Source organism: Magnolia sinica, chromosome 1, assembly GCF_029962835.1.
Source record: "Magnolia sinica isolate HGM2019 chromosome 1, MsV1, whole genome shotgun sequence".
NCBI lineage: Eukaryota > Viridiplantae > Streptophyta > Magnoliopsida > Magnoliales > Magnoliaceae > Magnolia > Magnolia sinica.
In genome coordinates this window covers 106088045-106106432 of record NC_080573.1, presented here as the reverse complement: position 1 = coordinate 106106432, position 18388 = coordinate 106088045, and the positions used below count along the sequence as shown (strand labels likewise).

At 37.8% G+C, this 18388-nt stretch overlaps 1 protein-coding gene across 5 annotated transcripts in view; it reads left to right on the top strand.

Moving 5' to 3' along the window:
- LOC131253249 (peptidyl-prolyl cis-trans isomerase FKBP16-4, chloroplastic) overlaps positions 1 to 17717 on the top strand; it is a 42201-nt gene extending 24484 nt beyond the window's left edge. The window contains exons 11-12 of one of the 5 annotated variants that reach the window (XR_009175066.1): positions 518 to 651; positions 1710 to 2374. The gene's annotated coding sequence lies outside the window, so the exon portion shown is untranslated. Of the gene's footprint in view, positions 1 to 517; positions 824 to 1709; positions 2375 to 14930; positions 15155 to 17578 lie in introns of those variants that run through there. The other 4 variants (XM_058254202.1, XM_058254211.1, XM_058254190.1 and 1 more) reach the window with 4 other exon arrangements.
- The last annotated feature ends 671 nt before the right edge of the window (positions 17718 to 18388 follow it).

Sequence of the window (18388 nt, the reverse complement as noted above, 5' to 3'; positions counted from 1 at the left end):
GATTCATGCTGTGATCTTCATAGAAAGCCTACATGGGCTAATCAAGTTAACTCTTTGGAGGATAGTTTAGAAGGTTATGTATCCAATCCCGCCACTCTTGTTGAGCCGAGTACTTTAGGTGACACAGTCACTATGTCCAAGGAAGAGTATGCCAAGCTTTTGAAAAATCATTCCACTCATGTGTCTTCTTCTACTTCTACTCTTGCTTAGTCAGGTACATATTGTCTTACATTTTCTGAGTGTACTCTATGGATTATTGATTCTAGTGTTTCTGATCATATGATCGGTGTGCGTAATTTGTTGTCCAAGTTAGTCCAGTCTTCATTAGTTTCATCTGTTACCTTGGCCGATGACACTTCAACTAGTGTTATCTAGTGAGGGTTCTATATGTCCTACATCAGATCTTTCATTGTCATTAGTTTTGTATATTCCAAAGTATCCATTGAGCCTATTATCTATAAGTAAACTAACCAAATCTGTGAATTGTTCTGTCAAAATTTTCCCTTTTTATTGTGAGTTTCAGGATCTAAAGATGGGGTGGATGATTGGTGAAGGGCATGACTCTAATTGACTCCACTAGGTCAAGAATGAAACGACCGAAGTTGGAGTTGCGTTGCAAGCTAACATCTCTCCACATCAATGGCATTCTAGGTTTGGGCACCCATTCTTAGCTAATTTGAAGCGTCTTGTCCCATCTGTCCCGTGTCTAAATTAAATGTTAAGCTTGTGAGTTAAGCACGCATCACAATGTCTTTTCTTTCCCGTGAAGATATAGTGATAAACCATTTTATTTGATACATTCAGATGTTTGGGGACCTGTTCATATTTCTAGTTGATCCGACTTTAAATATTGTCATTTTTGTGGATGATTGCTTCAGAATGACATGGTTATTTATGATGAAAGATCGTTCTGAGGTGTTTATGTATTTCAAAGAATTTCATGCTTAAATCCAAACTCAATTTGATGTTAAAGTGTGTGTTCTAAGATCAGATAACGCCAATGAGTACAAATCAAATCTTTTTCTCTCCTATTTCTAATCCCATGTCATCATTCACCAAACATCCTGTGCACACACACTGTAGCAAAATAGAGTTGTTGAGCGCAAAAATCATATTTGCTTGAAGTGGCTAGGGCATTATTACTAGACATGAAGGTTTCAAAGAGTTTTTAGGGCGATGCTATTTTAACTGCATGTTATCTTATAAATCGGACACCCTCATTAGTATTAGGAGCTCAAACTCCTTTGTCTGTCTTGTATCCCCTAGTGTCCTTCCTTTTCTCTTCCTCTTAAAATGTTTGGATGCGTATGTTTTGTACATTAATTTGATCATGTCTCTGATAAGTTTGAACCGAAAGCCAAACTCCTTTGTCTGTCTTGTATCCCCTAGTGTCCTTCCTTTTCTCTTCCTCTTAAAATGTTTGGATGCGTATGTTTTGTACATTAATTTGATCATGTCTCCGATAAGTTTGAACCGAAAGCTGTAAAGTGTGTTTTTTTGGGGTACTTAAATACTCAGTGTGGCTACAAATGCTATAATCCTATTACCTAAAGACAATGTGGCCATGGATGTGACATTTTTTGAAACTTCTCCGGTGATGGAAAGACGTTTCAATAATCCAAAATTCTACCACCCTTCCTGTGGTGACGAACACAGATTTATCAGCAAAGCAAACCATAGAGTCACATCCCAATCCTCTGTCGTTGCAGGTTTACTCCAGACGTTCCAAGAGAAGTATTGAAGCACCTAGTGATGTGCCCTCTGCCAGTTCTACAATCTGTCTAAAGATCCTCCTCTTCAGTCTTCACCAGACTTGTTGAATGAAGCTGATCAACATATTGCTATTCGAAAGGGTATACGTTCTTGTACTCTACATCTTATTCCCAAATTATCTTTTTTCATTGAATGGTCTATCACCTATTTCCCTTCGAAAGGGTACATGTTCTTGTACTCTTCATTTCGATAGTTTACTTTGTCCTTGTAGTCTGTGTTTATCCCTCGATCGTTTCAGGAGGCTCTACATTCTTATGGGTGTAAAAGAGCTATAGAAGAAGAAATGGTTGCGCTTCATCAAAATCAAACTTGGACTTTGGCTAAATTACTTGCAGGAAAGCGTGTAGTAGGGTGTAGATGGGTATATACCGTGAAGCACAAGTCTGATGGCACTGTGGATCGTTTAAAGGCTCGTTTAGTGGCAAAAGGATATGCTCAAATGTTTGGAAATGACTAGTCTAAAACCTTTTCCCCGGTGACCAAGCTTCATTTAATTTGTTTCTTCATGATGATTTACTTGAAAAAGTATATATGGATCAACCACCTGGCTTTGTTGCTTAGGGGGAATCTGATAAAGTCTGCTGGCTAAGAAAGTTTATTTATGGGTTAAAGCAGTCTCCACGTGCATGGTTTGACAAATTTAGTAAAGTGATAATACAGTTTGAGATGAAACACAGTCAGACTGTCACTCAATCTTTGTTAGGCAGAGTGAGACTGACACTCTGAGTCTTGTCGTTTACGTGGACGATATCACATTACCGAAAATGATAGTAAATGCATATATGGGTTGAAGTTCTTGCAGCAACACTTTTGTACAAAGTTGGGAATTAATTTATCACAAATGAAATGTGTTATGGACTTGTTAGAAGAGATAGGTTTATTGGGGGCTAAGCCGGTTACAACTCCCATGAATGCAAACTCCAAATTAAGTACAGATGAAGGAGACCTTTTTGATGATCTAGGCAGATATCGCCAGCTAGGAAATTGATCTATTTAACTATTACACGGCCTGATATTACTTATCGGTGTAGTTAGTCAGTTTATGCAAGCCCTTCACGTATCTCATATGGAAGCTATGGCCCGCATGCTTAAATATTTGAAAGGTGCCCCAGGTCGGGGAATTCTCTATAAGCGAAATGGACATCTTAGAGTGGAAGGATTATTTGATGTAGACTGGGCTAGATCTCCTTCAGATAGGCGATTCGCCACAGGTTATTGTACCTTTGTAGGAGGTAATCTTGTTATCTGGAAAAGCAAGAAGCAACAAGTTGTAGCTTGTTCTAGTGTAGAGGTAGAGTATAGAGCCATGGCCCATACCACATGTGAACTTGTGTGGTTGAATGTGTTGATGTATGAGTTAGGTTTTGTGGTTGATACTCCTATGAACCTATATTGTGATAATCAAGTTGCATAACATATCACCAATAATCCAGTTTATCATGAGATAACCAAGCATATTAAAGTATAGTACCACTTCATCAGAGAGAAGGTTGCAAACAAGGAAATATCCACACCGTTATCAAATCCGAAGACGAAGTTGCTAATATGTTCATAAAGGCTTTAAGTTGGGCTCATCTGGATAGGTTTTTTGACAACTGGGCATTTATGATATATATGATCCAACTTGAGGGGGAGTGTTAGAATGGTCACACGTGTAATGTAATCACACGTGTGGACACATGTGACGTGTACACACGTGTGACATGATCACATGTGTGACCATCATGTTTGGGTTAGTTCGTGTATGGGTTGAGCATACATGGTAGTGTGCTTTTGAGTCCATGGTAGTGTGCTTATTTTTATTTCTTGGTGTAAGGGTATTTTTGTAATTTCCTCTTTTAAGTGAAGCCCTACTAATAAAACAAGAGGGGTGGGGGTGTGTGAGCATTAGAGCTCTCTCTCTCTCTCTCTCTCTCTCTCTCTCTCTCTCTCTCTCTCTTCTCCTTACATTCTTTCTTCTAGATCGAGAACAAATTGAACATTTGTCCCCACCTTACTTGGTTTGGATGATCGTAACCGTCCATCAATGGCTAGGAAATGGATGGTCGATACTGATGATATTACAAATAATTCAACAATTTATGTAATTGTTTATCATGTGGGTTCTACCTTTTATTGCTCATCAAAAAAATTCACTTCATTGATCTCGGTCATACATTTAGTGGCTAGGCAGGGCGTAAGAGCCTTTGTCACATGATATCCTTAATTATATACTTTGTACAAGCAGTGTTAGTCTTCGTAGTATCGGTATCGTTACAAGTATCGCTAGCTAGGGATATAGAAACATGTATTGATAGCGTCGATACCTGGAAATGTATTGTTGATTGAGGGAAATATAGGGAAAATTATGGGGAAAACGGTGGAAACTTTTAATGAAACTTCAGGAGATGCTAAAATATACATATTTGCATATTTAGGAATAAATAAATTGTAAAAAAGATGCATACAAAATAATTTCCCATTTAATGGGTGCCTAAAAGCATACACCATTGTAAGAAACCAATGTAATAGTAACCAGAATAACTTTATATAATATAAATGCAGATACCAATTAATGACTGGCTATCTCTCATGCCCGCATGGAATTAAGAGGTGGCTCGAAGTCATCATCTGCATCCCTACTTTGTCTATCATGATACTGTTGCTTAATATGTCGACAGTATTGTGCCTAGGTCATTGATTGCTCATGCCAATGAAGGCACTATCTCACATATCTCTGATTGCCATTCTCACCGAACTATATGAGTATGCCCAAATGTGGGTATTACATGATGAACATCGATTGTGGCTGAGTAGGGTCCTGGGGGAACAGACAGATTCTAACCCCACCTCCTGGACAATATTGAGTTCAATCATATGACGGGTACCTCGAATATCTCCCTTTGTACCCATAATTGGAAACGTTATCCATTGGTTGTGCATATCCATAGGTGGACGATTGTGATCGAGTGTCGTAGCTGCCGTGCCCATAGTCGTAATATCCCCCATGCAAATAAGGTGGAATGGAAGTGGAGCTCTCCTGCTCTGAAGTAATATTCATGGATGACAAGCTGCGTGCAAGAGACTCAATGTGTGCTACATTCTTCCGACCATTACGACACTGAAAATGTTGATTGGGACAGTGCTGCCCTCTGCAAGAATGATGGACGAGATTTATGGTCTTCATCTTAAGCGGCATGGTTAAAGCGAGCCTTCTCAGTGAACTGGTTAACAAATTGCTGATTTTGACTCGTCATGTAACCCCCACCACTGTAGTCTTCACTCTTGTTGCCTACCCCTCCATTGGTATTGCTGCCACCACCACTCCCACTAGACTAGCCTCCCTCCCCTTCCTCGCCACTTCCATCCTTGTTATTATTCCGACCATCATTGTCAAATGAGCATAAAGTCTTATCTTTGCTCAATACGACCCTACAATAGGGAGGGCGCTATGAAGGTGCCTTGCCACCCCCATCATGACACACCATACTCATCATCAAAGCATTGAAGGAGTTCACCGTAGTTCTCTGCTCATTGATAGCCTAGTCGACATCAATACCAAGAGACACCACTCCCTCGGTTACCTTTGGAGTGGTATCTCCCTCAAGGTGTCCCGTATCGGTATCGGTTGGCGTAACGGTGACCTCCAAAATCGATACGGATACGGGGGCGTAACGGCCCGTAACGGCGCAAAATTTTTTTTTTGCCAAAAAAATATGAAAAAATATGGATTAAATCCAGAATATTCTAAGCATTCCAAATATGCATTCATTTATAAATTGGAACATGTTTATGGTGGTGTAACGGTCCACTCTTTGGTGAGAAGTTTTATCGGACTATCTGATGAATTTATGAACCAGATAACCTGAATTTGACTACAAAATTCATATATTTAATTTTCTAACTATCTACTATCAATGATAGATATATTAGAATGAATGTAAAATGAAAATATCTTACATTAGGTGTTTGCAATTATTTTTGAGGAATTTCTCGAACATACCTGTGGTCCTGTGCAGTGTGGTGCACCGTGCACGTGACTGTGATAGTGTAATTCCTGTCTATGACCTGTCATATTAAAAAATAAAAAATAAAAAATTAGTAGTGTCTGATATACTCCCCTGCAACTTGATTAAGGATTACTTGATTGGTTGTCAGGGGAGCTATTTTAAATACAAGTTCGGCAGTGTCAAGTGTGTGCATGGCTTCTTGCAATAATACTGTTGTGAGCTGTCTGCTGCAACAAATACTTACCTTAACACAAATATATACTCACAATCACAAGTCACCACCAAAATGAAAATCTGCTTTTTTGTGGTTGCTCGACCTCCACATCATCGTCATCGTCACCATCAGGCTGAGGCTGTCCAATAGGTGTAGGTGCTACATATCCATAATATCCAGTGCCAGAAGGAAATACTAGATCAACGAAACTAGAGGATGACTGATCCTGACTAGGCAACGACTCTGACCCGGAATAAGGATATCCACCAGTGCCCGTCGAATAGCCATACTGGTGCCCATACTCAGGCTGTTGAGAATCTTGGGATTAAGAGTGCGTCTGCTGTGATGAGTAACTTGGATTTGGATCTGGATATCTATAATCATATGGATATTGATCAGGAGGGCTACTCCAACATGAATGTGATGGAACAGGTTGATAACCATCATAATTCAATTCACCATAAGAATATCCATCATAATAACCAAGACCATGAGCCTGCTGATGTTTCGAACCTCTCGGACCCGGTGCACCACTAGATGTACCCACCTCCTGCTGGCTGTATCGTGACTCGGTACACTCATAAGTCCGACCTCGTATACCACCTCGTCGCTGTTCATCGACATCGTGATCTGTAGACGGCTGTATAGGGCACTGAGCAACACCAGAAGTGCCAGCACCAGGGGCAGGGGGGTCATCGTCTTCATCCGACACGGTCACGCTACCACTGCTCGTACTCTTTTGTTGATTTTGAGCCGTATCTGTACGTGGCATAAACGCTGCCCCTCTTACTGGGTCCAACACATCTGCACGACTCTCTTGTTGCGCTCTGCGTATTTCTGGGTCATCAATTTCCAATTCTTCACTATCCTCTTCAATTTGTTTTTCCCTTGTTTCCAACCAAGGTAGAAGTGGGTCATCCTCATCATAAATATTATCCAAGTTTATTGGACAGTAGTCTCCGTCATCAGCAGTTGTAATGCTCCTATGATGTCGTCGCATTCTTAGTTTTATATTGTAATGCATGAAGACAAGTCTATCTAATGTTCTAGTCTGCAATCTATTCCTATTCTTTGAATGAATGAGCGCGAAACAACTCCAATTCCTTTCGCAGCTAGAGGAAGATGTTGTCTGGCTCAAAACTTTTACTGCAATTTTTTGGAGAGCCTTCGTACTCTCTCCGAAATTAATCCACCATTCGGCCGGTTGCAATCTAGATACTGCATGCTGTGCAAGAGCATCTCCAAAGCTACCAAGGCGATTTCCAAATGTATCTAATTCATTTAATGCCTTTATTTGCAGATCTAAGTCAGGCTCTAATCTCTTTATCACATTTTTTAGCCCGACACGAACTTCATCATCCGCAACAAATGATTGGGCATATCTATACCTAGGATTTAGGTAGTAACCTGCTGCATGAAGATCGTGATGGAGTTGGTTTGTCCATCTCTTGTCGATCATCTTCCAATAAGTCTGCCAACTTCTACAATCACGTTGAATTGCAAGCTTTGCCTTATCCATGGCATCATATAGGAAGCCCATGGTAGGTGCTTCATCGGATTCAACAAGACGGAGTACCCTCATTAGTGGCTCCATCACCTTTAGGATCGCCTTGACCTTCTTCCAATATTTGTTGTCCCGTATGGTGTTCGCAACTTCGACCGGTATTCCTGATGTCTTCTTCCTATGTTTTGTGTTGAGTCATTCTCGGGAAGCGAACATCTCACTCAACTCTTCCCTATGCTGGAATAAACTCTCTAATGCTATAAAGTTTGTTGCGAATCTAGTCGCCGCAGGCCTCAACAACTCTCGTCCTTTCGTGAACTTTCTCATTATTGCAACTACTTGATTATGGTTGTAAATAAACGTTGTCACTTCCCTTGCCCTTTCGACCATTTCCTTAACATTCTTCTTCTTCCCAATATCTTCCAATATAAGATCAATACAATGGGCAGCACATGGTGACCAAAAAAGATGTTTTCTCTTATCCATCAACATATGTCCTGTAAGCTTATATGTTGCTTCAGTATCTGTCATAATCTGCACTATATTCTCCTCTCCAATCTCGTCCACAACTTTATCCATTAGTCCATTAATATAAGTAGAATTTTTTGTTGCCTCTGAGGCATCAATTGACTTGTGGTATATAGTTCCTAAGTGGCAGTATACCATGAAATTGAGCATGCTGCATCTGGTTGGGCCAGTCCGACCATCACACATGATTGTGCTCCTCTGGCTTGCCATACAGGTTTAAAGGTAGCCACGTATGCTTTCACATCCACATACTCTGCATTTGTCCATTTTCCCCTAATCTCCTTAGCCGTGGGAGCTTTTATTCCTTCACCTGCTTCTGCTGTTACATTAATTACCACCTGCTAATATAGAGAATTGGCTGCGTTAGGAGGTATGTTGGCATGTATAAATAACTTTGCTGCTGCTCTACCTAATTTCTCAACGGAAGTTCTACTCCACATTTGTTTTATCTTCTTTTGTTTAGTTGATTCTTTCCTAAATAGGATTAGATCAATAGAGGGTCTCCTAGGCTCATTTACTTCTTCATCCAAACGTATAGGGGCATCATGTGAAGATGTCTGTCGTCGGCTCCCAAACATACGTCGTAACCCACCAAACCACTTCCAGTTGCACTCCCACTCCCACTCCCACTGCCCCCCCTGTATCACGCATTGACCCATGCGTGCCAAACATGCGGCGACGTTCTTCCTCTTCACGAGCTAGACGCAAGCTCTCTCTCCTAGCTATAGTAAATTCTCGATCTGAATCTTCGTCAGAATCAATAATATCTTCATCACGAATGCCCATATATTCAGGACCAAACACTTCCTGTCGAGCTGCATCCAAAATATCATCTTTCTTCTTTTGTACAGCAGCACGTTTACCCTTCGACTCATCCAGACTAGCTTGCATTATAAGCATTATCTCTTTCGGTACTCTACTACATGGCGCAACTTGACCCTTTCGATGTGCCAAATGTTGTTTGAGACGGGTAATTCCACCAGTCACTAGTCTATCACAATACTTGCACTTCATTTGGTGCCTAGTACCACCAACCCTCTCACAATGTTGCCATCCAATATCATCACTTGTTGTTGGCCAGACCTAGACATTTCTTTAGGCTTAGGTAGACACTAGATAATTAGATTTGAGTATGAGTGTATGACCTATGTTAATAAAGATGATTTTATATTCTAACTAAACCCTAAGAAGCTCCAAAGCAAAACTTGTCCAATATAGGCAAATAAAAACATAAAGTCACTAATTCGAAAATAGAAAAAAATTATAAAATGACACCCCAAATCTGTAAAATACACATTAACATGTTCTACTATGATTAACACATCACATGGCATGATTAAAACAGTAAAACAATCATTAAAAAATTATTTTTTAAATTTAAAAAAGAAGGGCCATAATTAATGCGTAAATAGAAAAAAATATTAAAAAATTATAAAATGGCACCCCAAATCTGTAAAATGCACATTAACATATTCTACTATGATTAACACATCATATGGCATGATTAAAACAGCAATACAACCATTAAAAATTGATTTTTCGAATTTTAAAAAAAAGGGGCAAAATTCATGCGTAAATAGAAAAAATATTTAAAAAATATAAAATGGCACCCCAAATCTGTAAAATGCACATTAACATGTTCTACTATGATTAACACATCATATGGAATGATTAAAACAGCAAAACAATCATTAAAAATTGATTTTTTGAATTTTAAAAAAAAGGGGCAAAATTCATGCGTAAATAGAAAAAAATATTTAAAAAATATAAAATGGCACCCCAAATCTGTAAAATGCACATTAACATGTTCTACTATGATTAACACATCATATGGAATGATTAAAACAGCAAAACAATCATTAAAAATTGATTTTTTGAATTTTAAAAAAAAGGGGCAAAATGCATGCGTAAATAGAAAAAAATATTTAAAAAATATAAAATGGTACCCCAAATCTGTAAAATACACATTAACATGTTCTACTATGATTAACACATCATATGGCATGATTAAAACAGCAAAACAATCATTAAAAATTGATTTTTCGAATTTAAAAAAAAAGGGGCAAAATTCATGCGTAAATAGAAAAAAATATTTAAAAAATATAAAATCGCACCCCAAATCTGTAAAATGCATATTAACATGTTCTACTATGATTAACACATCATATGGCATGATTAAAACAGCAAAACAATCATTAAAAATTGATTTTTTGAATTTTAAAAAAAAGGGGCAAAATTCATGCGTAAATAGAAAAAAATATTTAAAAAATATAAAATGGCACCCCAAATCTGTAAAATGCACATTAACATGTTCTACTATGATTAACACATCATATGGAATGATTAAAACAGCAAAACAATCATTAAAAATTGATTTTTTGAATTTTAAAAAAAAGGGGCAAAATTCATGCGTAAATAGAAAAAAATATTAAAAAAATATTAAATGGCACCCCAAATCTGTAAAATGCATATTAACATGTTCTACTATGATTAACACATCATATGAGATGATTAAAACAGCAAAACATATTAAAAAAAGTATAAATACCTATTTTTGACAAATTTATGAAAAATGGCCCACCAAGCTTTGATTCAACAAAATCCACAATATAATGTGTTTTTTCCTCAAATATCCAGCCAAGGTTGGTCGAAATTAGTAGTAGAAGGAGTGAGAAACAGTTTGGAAGCAAGAAGTTTCGAAAAAACATCAAAAACGGAGCTTAAAATGCAAAAAAAAATGGCCGTTTTTCGACCGTTACGGCGCTGACCGTTACGCCCGACCGTTACGCCCGTATCGGGCCCGTATCGGCCGATACGGGTACAAAAATCCGAATCGGCCGTTTCGGCCCCGAATCGCGTAACGGCTCGTACCGTTACCGTTACGTATCGGCCGATACGGCCGATACGTAACTGATTTGGCATACCATGATCTCCCTCGACATCATCTAAATAAGCTGACTTGACCAAGTCCTTAGCATTATCACTAAACTGTGTCATCGTGCCTATCAATAGTAGGTTGAGCGGGTCTTGACATGCCTCCATGCCTCAATTTGTTCATAGTTGCCTCTCTTTTATCTTCGTGTTATAATGGCAATATAGATCTTTTGTAACTTTTCATATCCCGGTTTGTTCTTATTATTGGTGTGAGTGACTATGTGCTTTAATTCCCTTCGCATGGCAAAGAGGAGAGTCTAGGCGAGATCATGGATGGCCAATAACTATAGTGTGGGCACTGTTTGAATTATCTCCGATATTATCGAAATATCCCCGATATTATCTGTATCTCTAGCTCGGCGATACCGATAAAACTGGTAGCGATACCGATAACAATGCTAGTATCAGAAATTCTAGGTATCGGCGATGTATCACTAAATATTGCTAATGTATCGATATTATTAATATTTTCAACTATGTAAATTCCAGGTGTCGCTTGTATTGCCAATGCATCAATACTGCCGGTGTATCGCCAATATTTTCAACTGTGTAAATTCTAGGTGTCGCTTGTATCGCCAATGTATATGCGATATTTCGATAATATTGATAATATCACGATATGATCATTATCACTATATGTTGATATCAAGACCACAATCTTTCATTTCTTTTCCAATTATCAACAATTTGTTGGGTAATATCATGTGCTGCTGATATTCTGAAATATCAATACACGTTTAGATGGAAGGTTGGAGGTTGGATGGATGAGATGGTTGGACTGATTTCTTAGAAAACACATGCTTTTAGGCCCCTAGTAATGGAAATGTATGCATTCTTTTTTGCAAGTTTTTTATTCCTAAATATGCAAATGTGTATTTTAACCTCAAGTGAAGTTGCATTGAAAAATTCCAACGTTTTCCCCATGTTTTCCCGCATTTCCGGTTATCAGTGATAGATATTGTTTTTGTATCCCCGGCTAATGAAACTTGTAGCGATACCGACAATTTGAACACTGAGTGTGGGTATATCACCTTCATACATGGCCCACTACTCGTCGATCCATCAAAAGCATGTTTCAGTTTAAACAGAGAATGCAATTACTTTCATAAACCATACTATTTAAGTAATTAAAATAATAAATATACTCATGTGACATCATCGTCTCTTGATGCTTTTGCGTGTGCGATCAAGAATGAATCCTTGACACCTGTAAAACACAACAACTATAAACACAGATTCACAACCATGCCCGTTATTGCTAACTATGTGTCTTCCCCTCACTCAACACTTTCTTAATCTCTGCTCTCAATTCCTTTGGAACACTTGAGCAGTCCTTCACATTCTATTATCCTCTGCCTAGTGCTCCTTTAGCTTAGACACCCCACACTCTTTGTGTGCCCATAGTAATTGCAAAGTGTTCTATATCTATTTTCCTTCGTTGACCGTTCATGTTTGTTTCTATTGAATGTCCCTTGCTCTTCCTTTTTCCGATGACATTTTGCTTCCTACTACTTGCATACAAATACAACCAATAATAATATAATAATCACTTCAATATCATTGAAGGAAAGAACAAGTAATGCATCAATCCATGCATGCATGCAAACAAACATGCATTCATACCTCTAACCATCCATCCATCGATGCATGATACATACATAAACACGTGCAAGATGATCCATCCAACCATCCATCCATGTATGAATGCATATAAACAAAAACACATGCATGATGATCCATCCATGTATGCATGAATACAAACATACATAGACACATGTAGGATGATCCATCCAACCATCATCCATGCATGTAAACATACATAAATACATGCAGGATGATCCATCCATCATCCATCCATGCATGCATACAAACATACATAAAAACATGCATGATGATCCATCCATACATCCATGCATGCAAGCATACAAACATACATAAACACATGCATGAAGATCCATCCATCCATCCATGCATGCATGAATACAAACATACATAAACACATGCATGATGATCCATCCAATCGTCCATCCATGAATGCATACAAGCATACATAAACACATGCATGATGATGCATCCATCCATCCTTCTGGCTATCCATCTATCCATGCATGCATAAAGAATACATAAACAAACACCTGCATGATGATTCATCCGTCCGTCCATGCATGCATACAAACATACATAAGCATACATGATTATCCATCCATCCAACCAACCAACTAACCATACATCCATGCTTGCATGCACATACGCACATCCATCCAATCATCCATGCATGCATACACACACATGATCCATCCATACATATATACAAAGACGCATACATATACACACAATGCATGATCCATACATCCATCCATGTGTACATACATACATACACATACATGATGGATAGACATACACATCCATGATCCATCCATCCATCCAAGTATACACACACATACACACATACTGCCATGCATCCATTAAATAGAAATCTAAAAAAAGAAGTTGAATTTTTTTTCTTCGAATTAAACAGTTTTTTTTCGATAATAAAATAAATATTATTTTTTGAAAAATCAAGAGATCACCATGAATTGATAGGTCAGCCCCTTCTCATGATCACGTAAAAAGGGGCTCCAATTACTTATTTTTGACAAGAAAATGGGAAAAAATTGGATTTTCTCCATTTTCCTTAAATTGAAAAAATTGATCCCTCAATCTCATGATTTTCCACCCAAATCGATGTCAATGCATGAAAATCATGGATTTAAAGTAAAATCCATGTGAAAATAAAGAAAAAGCCAAAATTTTCAATATTTTATACCTTGTAGATTCAGCCCACCGATGCTTTGATCCATGATTTCGCTCCCAAATTCAAGCTTTGATCCATGGGGAGTGAAGGAGAGTTTGCCGATTTTCATCCCAAACTAAGACTTGGTAAAAAAAAAAAAGAGGGGAATTTTTTTTTTTGGATTTCTGTTTTCTCTGTTTATGCAAGGGGCTACTGTCAGAAGAGGAAGTCCACTTGTGTCACTGATACAAGCGATATTTGGTACTTGTACACACGAGGAAATCATGATATATTGGCGGTACACAATATTATCGATAAATGACAAGATATCGGTGATATATGGAAATCCAACGAATAAATGAGTTATTGATATCGTCGAGCCTGCGATATCTATTATTAATAATATTGGCGATATTAGAAACACTACATACAGGCTATAAGCAGAGAGGGGAGAGTTTGGCGTAGGCTGCTTGCATTAAAAGAAATGACAGGAAGCAGGTTGATATGGGCTATTTATGGCACTTGCATGATAGAATCTGAACTGTTCTTTGCAAAGTGCCTATACTTTTTATTATTGTTTTACCCTTTAATAAGCAAAGTTTCTAAGACTAATTGCGAGACAAAAACGCCTGAAATTACCGGTATTATATTTAGTATAGATGTGTTATTATTGAGTATCATTAACATACGTGTAGAAAATGCATAATGTGCCACGTTGGGGCTTGACAAAATTTTAATCAGTAAACTTGGCCTGACTCAGGCCTTGTATTATCAGGTCGGTCTTTGTTGGACCTTGTGATGGCGCAAGCTCCGGATGTGGAAATCCTCAAGTGCACGCTTGAGAATTCATGCTACATCAAGGCTTGGACTTGGCAGCTTGAATGGACCCCAAGCTGGTAAGAAAAATGTTTTAGAACCCGGACTGACCGGATTTGGACTGGAACTTGTGGCATGTTCGTGCCGCAGTCTGGATCTCCATAGGAGCCATTTCGAATTTGGACCACCTAGGTCACGTGTTAAACTATTTGACCTAGGCAGTTTGGTTTTGAACCGGTGGCCTTTAGATTTTCTAATTGGTGAGTTATTTTAATCACTCAAATTATAATATCATGGTAATGTTTGGCTGAACTATCGAGTTGCTGGTTGGGCTGGTTCGGACTGGACTGCTCATGAAAACTAGTGGCGTACTGACTGGGTTTTAAAAACATTGGGTAGGAATTATGGCTGTTTGGATGTAACCAAAGTTTTGTTGGCATAAGCTGTCCAAGTCATGTTGTCGGGACTAGTTATTTTGTTTCTTATTTGTCAAACACCCTATAACATTAAGTAAGGATGTAATGTGGAATGTGTTGAAAGCTTAATATGGATGGTGGCATGTATAGAATTTATAGTGCTTTTACACATTGACACACGTGGTACATGTTGGGCACTTGAAGATTGATGGTGGGACATGTGCATATGTGGAATGTTTGAACTTGGACTGTCACACATTTAGCACATGAAAAGCAGATGCAGGAAAATTTGCGTTCCCCTTGTGAATAGAACTAGGTATAAGCTATCCTTGTCCTTGCTCCACCTTTACATGCAAATCTTGCGAACAATCATATTTTGCAGATACATTATCCTTTTTTTAAGGTTTTCGTATATAAATGGGTTTGACAAATCATAAATAAACAGTATGTGCTAACCAAGGTATTCCGTATCGGTAATGGTGGCCGTAATGGTCACCACCATTATCGATACGGGTATCGGCTATAATGGTCGATACGGGGGGCATAACGATAGTTACGACCACCCGAACGGTTTAAAATTTTCTTTTGCCCGAAAAATTCTAAAAAAATATTTAGAAAATCAAGAATAATGTAAATATTCCAAATATGTATTCATTTTTTGTTTTGAACATGTTTATGGTGTGTAACGGTCCACTCTTTGGTGAGATTGTTGTATCGGGCTGTCTAGTGAATTTGTGAACATGATTATATGTATATAATGTTTACGCATCACAATAAAACATTAAAACTAGAAATAAGAAAAATTGCATAAATACTACTTTTTCAATTTTTTGAAAAAAAAAAGGCCATCGGAGCTTCTATTCACTCAAATCACTTCAATCTATGATTTTAATATTAAAAACTATATTAAGAGTGGTCGAAATCTATTGTAAAATGATTTGGGAGAGTTTTTGGAATGATAGAAGTAAAAAAAAAAAGGGAGAAAAGTGGATTTAAATAGAAAAAAAAAAAAAAAAAAACTAGCCATTTTTTGAACGTTACGGGGGTAACAGCTGTTTTGCCTTATAATGGCCTTTACAGCCACCGTAACGGTCCCTAAAAATCAACTGCCCCATTTCACCCCCGTATCGCATAATGGTCATGGCCGTTACCTATATGTATTGGCCGTTACGGGCGTATCGTAACGGATACGGAACACCTAGGTGCTAACACAAATTTGTTTAAATCGAAACAACCTCCTGAGTCATGTACAAAACTCATGGTCAGATTCACCAAGTTCTAGTTGTAAAGCCCTGCAGAGTTCACACTTGCCTATTATCATAAATCAACTTGCATGTTACTTTTTTGCATTAGGCCCTTCTCTTAGGTTGGATTTGATTCGAAATTCGATCTTATAGGCCTTTTTCAGAAGGGATGCTGTTGGTTGGATTTGATTCCAATGTTGCATGTCTTTATTTCTTGGAAGGTTTATAAAAGATGGGAATATCCTGAATTTACATGAAAGGAGCAAGGACACAAAAGGAGAGGAATCCTTGTAAAAGTAGGACCACCTTTTTCTGAAATATAATGCATTTTGTTTGTGGAGAATCTCCCAAATGACTCCATACGGAAAATCCACTTACCATAAGCTATATTTTTTCCTAAAAATGGAAGTTCCTTGAACACTATGGTTTTTCATTATCGAAAGAGAATAAAATATCAAGATTTGATAAAAACAATTGTTAGAATGCAACTTGGGTGGAAAAAGAGCCAGAAAACTGCTATATGATATGCTATATATAAATAAGATTAAAGAACAAAAACTCAGTTTCAATAGTTTGAATGCATGAGTATGAAAATGCACAGGTGGTCAAATAGGTCAATATCATTCTTTGCTTCTCTTAAATCCTTCATTTCGAAGTAATCCTTATATAAATTAATTTCTCTCTAGTGAATGTTTCTACCTTGCGCTCAGTTCTATCACTGAATGACGACAACCAATCTGTCATATTTGAATGAAATGAGTTTTTTTTTTTTCCTTTTTTGAGTAACTTCAGTCTGGTTTGCCTGCTCTTCTAAAAAATATGGAGCTTTTTTGCCCAAAAGGAGTACATTAAAAGGACTATAAACAGAGAATATGACGGGATTGGGAATCCTGCATAGTTGGGATTAAGCCTAATCTTGATTTTGGTGGGGCCCATGCCTTCTACGTCGGTTTTGCCATGCTAAAGTTGCACCTCCGCATAAATGTAATTATTGGTATTTTAAGTTTGTTTTTTCTAAAACTTTGGTAATTGCATTTATGCGGAGGAAACTGCCACTTAAGTGCTGCGAACCTGACGTGGAGGGCATGGGGCTCATCAAAATCAGGATTAGGCTAAATCCTGATTTGTAGGATCCCTACCCAAACATACCCTTAAAATTTATAAAAACATGTATATATATTGTTTAAAAAGAAATCTCGATCACTAGCTTGAGTTTATATGATTTAAACAAGATTTTATAGACATTTCACCTCCCTCAATTTCTTGCCACCCAGTATTCAGCTTTATTGCTGAGAAAATTCAAGTAAGGGTACTGTGCATTCTGCTAAATTTTCTAGATGGTATTATAGGACGTTGCTTTAAAAAAATTCATTTATGATTTATTTAGGTAGCAAATTGGTGGTCGAAGAGGGCTTTTCATATGATTCCCTGCCTGTATGTGCGACATGATGATATTTGGAAAAGTCCTTTTCATATGACTCAAGAACAACTTGTCTTGATTTTATTTATAGGCTGCCCGGTGACAGCTTCCAGTGTTGGCCCCTCACTTCCCTTAGGGGTCATTTGCATGCCTGTAAAGTTTTAAGTTGTAAACACTTTACACCTGAAAAGAGTTTCAGGCGTAAATGGTTTATATGCTATTCCGAGTGGTAATCTATTTACATGTAAACAGATTATATATTTGACGAACTTGTAATGTATTTACAATGGATAAAGTTGGTATCATACCATAGAGCTTGGGTGGTAAAACCTTTCAAAATTTGCAAATCATGTTAAGGACTTGATTTGTTTTTGGATCACTAGACGAATTGGTGTCCTCCACCCATCACAATGGACCCCAAATGCAATCTGATAGTTATTAGTGGTGGACGTCCCATCCTCCCTTCGTGTGGTCCATTTGATAATGGACGAACTTTTTTTTAATTTAAATTTTTTTTTTTTAGAGCCATAGGAGAGCATCATGGGAAGCACATGATGGATACATTGGATGTATCATACATATTCAGGTGGGGCCCACATATCTTGGGTGTATATCAACCATTGTGTTCTACCATTTATAATGCCTTTTTCGCCGCAAAGACTTCACTTATAATATGAAACATGGCTTCTTCTTTTTTTGCCAGATTTCATAATACAGCTAAAAGCTGTATCTGTAAAATGCTAGTATCCAAGTAGCTCCTCTGTAATTCAGTTACTT